The following is an 8171-nucleotide window of genomic DNA, read 5'->3' as shown; positions in this document are numbered from 1 at the left end:
TTCCAAATATGTACATTCATGGGCCCCAGACCTATATTGATACCGGTGAAAGTCGTTTTCCAATAGCTGTTATTGTTCCAGAGATATTTTGGGTGGACAATATCGCAGGGACACCCTGTATAGAAAATTTGTGGTGACGCGGAATGGAACGATCTAACAGAGCTCATTCGTAAGTGATGCTTCTGGGAAAATGCTGTCTGCTTGAAATGGAAATATTTTACAGAACACTCCTGCAGTCAGTCACAGGATATGGCTCAAATGGAAGGGATTCATAAAAGGTAGGTCTAAGAAAGGTGGTCAAGACAATAGGTCGAAGGTTTATTTGATCCATTGGAATGAAATGCTTAAAAACTACGTCGCAGTGGTTTGCACAGTATAAACGTTGATGTAGATGTAGCAAAGGGAAAGCTCAAACCGTTTGATTTTTCCCAGAACTGCCAAGTGTGTAACTGAATCAGCCATCGCTTACTTTCTCAGTTTAACGAATATTAATCAAAGATTTATGGCAGAATAATGTCACTAACATTTTTTGAATCTCAACGGCAACTATTTTCCGGAGCAAATCAGAATTTGGTTACAAAGCTTTCACTACGAAGACCTTGGATAAAAAGTTCTGCGGTAACTTACCACATCAAACTCAAATAAAAACCAAAGCACTCGTTACGAATGGATTTTTGTGTGGGCCAACGTCCTCAAAGAAGGAAGACGTCTTAGTAATTTATATGGTTCCAATTCCCCACGGTTCTGACCAAGGTTTTCGGGACGTTTCTATTAGTTGTAAGGCGAATACCGTGACTGATAAGCCCCTCCCATTTAATCCCAACTGGGTTACTCCAATTGCCCCATTATCATCTGGTCTCATAACTGGCTGAAAGAGAAGCGTTTTTTGCGGGCAGCACTGTCCTAGACACAATATGCAGCGACACGGAACGTTGCAAGCAAACGCCGATGTCCGAAAGCGACATGCCTCGCGATCGCCGGCCTCTCAGGGCTATTGGTATCTCCACAAAAAAATTTTGCATGAGTTAATATGAGCTACCTAGTGAGTATGGAAACTCTTCCCGAAAAGCTATCTGGTCTGCAACATGTTCGACATCACTTTAGAGTTTCAAACATAATGACCAGTGTTTTAGTACACAGAAATACTCTCATTTCACGGACGTTGAAATGAGTTGAATGCACTACCCATCAAGAAAAGCATTTCAGAAGTGACTATCTAGACTTCCCCGGCGTAGTAATAGATCAAATTCCTGTCGAGTCGTCAGCCGGATCAAACTTTCATTTGCGCATAAGGTATTCCCGCTAGCATCAGGTGAGAAATGCTAAGCCGCTCTCGCCGATAATTGATTCAGAACGGGAACGACGGAATCATTATATTCAGCGAAAATACGAAGGCGCATGCTCTAAGGTAAAATGCTCAAGCACTTAATCGTTGCTGCTACCCCCTGGCGTGAATACTGTCGAAAAACAATATATCGTTAAAGATTATTACTCAGAGCCGGCCGATTCAGATGCCGTTGTTTCTTCATATCTGATAAAACAGGATTCTAAGTTCTACTTAGCGGGTATTCATTATCACCGTAAATGATATTACCTGTTATTCTGATCTCGACAGATCCTTTTATAACACAATCCCAGTACCGTGAGGTGTTTGCTACCACTTTTGTCTCATTGTTTAGCATACTGTGTCTCATTATATAGCATACTGTGTCGCTCTGTAAGGCAGTGCTCAGCGACCTCAGATTTGTCAGGTTGTAATAATCACATATGGCGATGATGTTCAACGCATTATGTCATTGACGGTACGAATAGTTTGGCCAATCGATATTTTACCACCCTCACATGGTATTTTGTAAACGCCAGGCCACTTCAAAACCAAATCATCTTTAAGAGAGCCAAGAGGTGGTCAAATTTTAGCCGGCGGACGCAGTACATATCTGATTTCATGTTTCATGTTTCTTCAGAACGCTACCTATTTTGGCCGACACGTTCACAGCATACGGAAGGAAAGGCACAGGGCTAAATGTGTGTTCAGCTGACTTAGTTAGAGGCCTAAACTCAAAAGCACAACGAATCTGTTTGTCGGTATAGCAATTATGATTATATACATCCTTAAGATTTTGCGGTTATTGTGTAAATTCTCATCATCCGAGACAGTATATGGTCTTTTAACCAAGGTTTGTGGAGCTCCTGTACGTTGAGAAGGTGGACGACAGCTGCTAGCAAATAAATACTTATCAGTATGCATGAGTTTCCTACAAACTCGCCGGCCAGAGTGGCCGAGCGGTTCTAGGCGCTACCGTCTGGAACTACGCGATCACTACGGTCGCAGGTTCGAATCCTGCCTCGTGCATGGATGTGTGTGATGTCTTTAGGTTAGTTAGGTTTAAGTAGATCTAAGTTCTAGGGGACTGATGACCTCAGAAGTTAAGTCCCATAGTGCTCAGAGCCATTTGAACCATTTTTGAACCTACAAAGTCTGTGTCCAATAGTTCCGACATTTTTAATATAACCGAGTACATCCAAAACGTATCATGAAAGGTTTCGTTTGGAGTGTGGCCCTATACGGATGTGAAACTTGTACAATTGGAAGATAAGAGAGAAGGTGGATAGAGGCCCTGGAGATGTTATGCTGTAGAAGGATGATGAAGATCAGCTGGAGAGACAAAGTCACAAATGAAGAGGTTCTTAGAAGAGAATGGGAAGCCAGATCTATGTGGAGGCACATCCAAACAAGAAGAGACAAACTTGTAGGGCAAATCCTACGATTCAACAACATCATTGGAACAATAGCAGAAAGAGGTATTGAGGGAAATAATCGGCGGGGGTGACCAAGGATATTGTACATGCAGCAGATCATGAATGACGTTGGACGTAACACATACGTGGAAATGAAGAGGAAGGCCGACAGAAGAGAGGAATGGCGATCTGCTGCAAACCAACTTGATGGTTGAACACTAAAAGAAAGAACATCCAAAGCAAGTAACTTCCTCTCTTTTTAAATTTCCATCGTAAACTTGATGTTAGGATGAAGACAATTAAAATGGTCCAATAATCGGTACAAAGAATCTATTCCATGTGGGCAAACAAGAAACATATCGTCAACATACCTCAAAAAACAATTAGGATTCAAAACAAGATTTTCAGGAACATATCCTCAAAGTCCTCCACAAAAAGATTAGCGAGTATGGGGAATAAATGACTCCCCATAGCCATACCGTCAGTCTGTTCAAAATATTTGTCACTAAATAAGATGACCTTAGCAGTTAAGTCCCATAAGATTTCATACACATTTGAACTAAATAGGAAATAGGTGGACGTCCGTACACGACAGCAGAGCTTCGTCATTTCGATATCCAGTTTCTCATTAATTAAAATCAGTGACTGTTCGAGAGGGACCCGAGAGAATAGAGATACCACAATGAAACTGACAAGTAAATCAGAGTGACCAACACGAAGCGACTTTAAATGCCGAATAAAATCCATGTAATTGGAAATATGGTTTTCACATTTACCCACATGAGGGCTGAGGACCGTTTCTAAATATTTTGGCAAGTTGTAATTTGACGCACCCAAATTACTAACAATCGGGCGTAACGGGACACCATCTTTATGGATCTTCGGCAATCCGTATAATCTAGGTTACATGGTCGCATAATGAGGAATTGTTTTATTAGTGTCCTCAGGTAATAAGCTCTCCTCAGAAGTTAAGTCCTTGTCCGTTTTGTGGGACTCGTGGAATCCTCCTGTAATATGCGACTCGACGGGTACTTAAGTAAATCATAAATCTTATTCACATAAGTAGCAACGATTACGCACTTGCACATTATACTTTAGCGCATGCGCCCTAGTGTTTTCACTGCATGTAAAGGTTCCATCGTTCACAGTTAGAATCAGTTATCGGCGAGAGCGGTTCAACTTTTCTCATCTGATGATGGCGGCCAGGTGGACCGCGGAAATACTGTGTACAGATGACAGTTTGATCCGACAGAAGACTCGACAAGAATTTTATCCACTTCAGAATTGTTGGTTATTGCTCTACGAATCACTATTACACGTACCCGCGAAGACTGAGAAACATTTTGGAGGCTTAGGATCCTTCATACAGAGTTTGAAAGTTTACCTAGTTTCCGTTATGCCCACATCTGCACCACTACAGGATTAACTATCGTTTTCAAACGCATTCAAAGAACTTCTTACCTGAATACATGTGTGTGGTAGATCTCTGTGGTTATCTGGTTTGCAAAAGTGACGTCAGATGGAAACTCTGAGAGGCGCAAGAGCACGCTTCCACACTTGCATCATGGAGGCTGCCTCGAATGCTGTTTTCACACTAAGCGCCAGGACGGGCTGGGACGGGACTAGTTGTGCCCGCGCTTAGCCGGCACAACCCGCCGTCCTGAGTGTTCCCACTCCGGCAGGGCCCAGACGACGAAAAGGGCAAAAGCCTACTCCTTTGGTTTTCCCGTCCGAAAAACACTTAGCGGTACATAAGTCTACGCCACATCATTTTGTGACCTTATTTTTTCCTTACAAGTTTTACTTCTCCTGTGAGAAAAGTAAACGCCTACTTCTAATTGAGCGTGGTTTTTGTCGTCCAGTAACGTTTCTCAGTCGATTTTGAAGAAAGTATCTCATTTTTCTACACGTGGTAGAGTGGCTTCTTAACACACTGAGGTGACAAAAGTCTTTGGAGAGCTTCTGTTATCGTATCGGACGTCTTTTTGCCCGGCATAGTGCAGCAACGCAGCGTGGTACGGACTCAAATAGACGAAAAGTCCCCTGCAGAAATATTGAGGCATGCTGCCTCTATAGCCGTCCATAACTGCGAAAGTGTTGCCGGTTCAGGAGCAATTTGTGCACGGACTTACCTCTCTGTTATATCCCATCAATGTACGATATGATTCGTTTCCGACTATCTGGCTGGCAAAATCTTCGCTAAAATAGTCTAGAATGTTCTTCAAACCAGTGGCGGACAAGTGTGGCCCGGCACATGGTGTACTGTCATCCAAAAATATTCTATCGTTTGGGAACATGAAATCTTTGAATAGCTACAACTGTTCTCCCAGTAGCCGAACGCACCAGTTTCTAGCCAATGATCGGTTCAGTTTGACCAGAGGACTCAGTGTATTCTAAGTAAACAAAGCCAATACCATTACGGAACCACCATTAGCTTGCACAGTGTCTTATTGACAACTTGCGTCCATGGCTTCGTGAGGTCCGCGCCACACCGAACACTACCACCATTTCTAACCAAGTGAAATCGGGGCTCATCCGATCAGGCCACGGTTTTCCAGTAGACTATTGTCCAACCGATATGGTCATGAGCCCAGGAGAGTTACTTGCGTCGTCCGCCCCCCGGTAGCTGAGTGGTGCCGGCACGGTAGCTCAGTGTGTTCGATCAGAGAGCCGGATGGTCTCTGGAATAAAATAAAAAAACTGAGTGAAAGTATCAACAACGAACTTCAACGGATGTCATGTGACGTCAGCTACGTTGTGTTCAGGGACTGGGTGTTGTGTTGTCCTAATCATCATCATTTCATCCCACGCGACACACAAGTCGCCGAAGTGCCGTCAACTCGAAAGACTTGCACCCAGCGAACGGTCTACCCGACGGGAGGCCCTAGTCACACGACATTTACATTTATTTTCTTCCGTTGGTCGTCTGCTGCCATGGCCCATTGACGCCAAATTTCACCGCAATGTCGTAACGGATACGCTCATGGTACGTCCCACATTGATTTCTGCTATTATTTCACGCATTACTGCATATCTGTTAGCACTGACAACTGTACACAAACGCCACCACTCTCGGTCGTTAAGTGAAGACCATCGACCACTGCTTTACCCGCGGCTAGCGGTAACGTCTAACATGAGATATTCTTGGCACACTCTCGACACTGTTGACCTCGAAATATTGAATTCCTTAACAATATCCCGAAATGGAATGTCGCTTGCGTCTAACTCCAACTAGCATCCCGTGTTTAAAGTTTGTTAATTCCCGTCGTGTGGCCGTTATCTCGTCGGAAACCTCTTTACTTGAATCACCTGGGTACAAATGACAGTTCCGTCAATGCACTGCCCTTTTATACGTTGTGTACGCGATACTACCGCCATCCGTACATGTGCACATCGCTATCCCATGAATTTTGTCACGTCAGTGTAAACCATTTACATTTTCATAATTCGTAACAGTCATTGTAAAACGACGCCATTTCTCAAACACGGCCACTTGATATCAAATCTTGCAGTGAAAAAGTTTGACAGCAGGTAGCTTACTCTTATACACGATTTAGACCATCATTATTGCGAGGAAAATGATTCTAAAATTACAAATAGTTTCTGAAATGTTACCGATACCCATATCTGTCCCTGTTCACAAGTGAATATTAGTTACTTTTTTCTGTTGGCGGGCGGAGATACCCAGGCGAGGGAATCCTCACATTTCGAAACCTGACATACATTGTCATAGATAACATAGATGCAGCTATCAGTTTTTCACCACGAGCCAGTCTGAGTTGTCTTGTAGGACAATGATTTCATTACTTTATTGATATTGCTTTGACATTGTAGTAACTCACCGAGTTTCTTATAGAAATGGGAAAAACTGTTCTTTTCCCGAGATCGGATCACAACTGGTCAGTCACTCAAATGAACTAGCTCTTTTTCGATACTCAGCACTCACCATTCGCTCACAAAAATAAGTAAATTGCCTTTTTAATTCAAGTCATTAAACTTGTATTTTTATTTGATTTTTGTCCTATTTTGAGGGAACATACACTCCTGGAAATTGAAATAAGAACACAGTGAATTCATTGTCATAGGAAGGGGAAACTTTATTGACACATTCCTGGGGTCAGATACATCACATGATCACACTGACAGAACCACAGGCACATAGACGCAGGCAACAGAGCATGCACAATGTCGGCAGTAGTACAGTGTATATCCACCTTTCGCAGCAATGCAGGCTGCTATTCTCCCATGGAGACGATCGTAGAGATGCTGGATGTAGTCCTGTGGAACGGCTTGCCATGCCATTTCCACCTGGCGCCTCAGTTGGACCAGCGTTCGTGCTGGACGTGCAGACCGCGTGAGACGACGCTTCATCCAGTCCCAAACATGCTCAATGGGAGACAGATCCGGAGATCTTGCTGGCCAGGGTAGTTGACTTACACCTTCTAGAGCACGTTGGGTGGCACGGGATACATGCGGACGTGCATTGTCCTGTTGGAACAGCAAGTTCCCTTGCCGGTCTAGGAATGGTAGAACGATGACGGTTTGGATGTACCATGCACTATTCAGTGTCCCCTCGACGATCACCAGTGGTGTACGGCCAGTGTAGGAGATCGCTCCCCACACCATGATGCCGGGTGTTGGCCCTGTGTGCCTCGGTCGTATGCAGTCCTGATTGTGGCACTCACCTGCACGGCGCCAAACACACATACGACCATCATTGGCACCAAGGCAGAAGCGACTCTCATCGCTGAAGACGACACGTCTCCATTCGTCCCTCCATTCACGCCTGTCGCGACACCACTGGAGGCGGGCTGCACGATGTTGGGGCGTGAGCGGAAGACGGCCTAACGGTGTGCGGGACCGTAGCCCAGCTTCATGGAGACGGTTGCGAATGGTCCTCGCCGATACCCCAGGAGCAACAGTGTCCCTAATTTGCTGGGAAGTGGCGGTGCGGTCCCCTACGGCACTGCGTAGGATCCTACGGTCTTGGCGTGCATCCGTGCGTCGCTGCGGTCCGGTCCCAGGTCGACGGGCACGTGCACCTTCCGCCGACCACTGGCGACAACATCGATGTACTGTGGAGACCTCACGCCCCACGTGTTGAGCAATTCGGCGGTACGTCCACCCGGCCTCCCGCATGCCCACTATACGCCCTCGCTCAAAGTCCGTCAACTGCACATACGGTTCACGTCCACGCTGTCGCGGCATGCTACCAGTGTTAAAGACTGCGATGGAGCTCCGTATTCCACGGCAAACTGGCTGACACTGACGGCGGCGGTGCACAAATGCTGCGCAGCTAGCGCCATTCGACGGCCAACACCGCGGTTCCTGGTGTGTCCGCTGTGCCGTGCGTGTGATCATTGCTTGTACAGCCCTCTCGCAGTGTCCGGAGCAAGTATGGTGGGTCTGACACACCGGTGTCAATGTGTTCT

This window comes from Schistocerca serialis, chromosome 1 (assembly GCF_023864345.2).
Source record: "Schistocerca serialis cubense isolate TAMUIC-IGC-003099 chromosome 1, iqSchSeri2.2, whole genome shotgun sequence".
NCBI lineage: Eukaryota > Metazoa > Arthropoda > Insecta > Orthoptera > Acrididae > Schistocerca > Schistocerca serialis.
Note: the sequence above shows the minus strand (reverse complement) of the source record.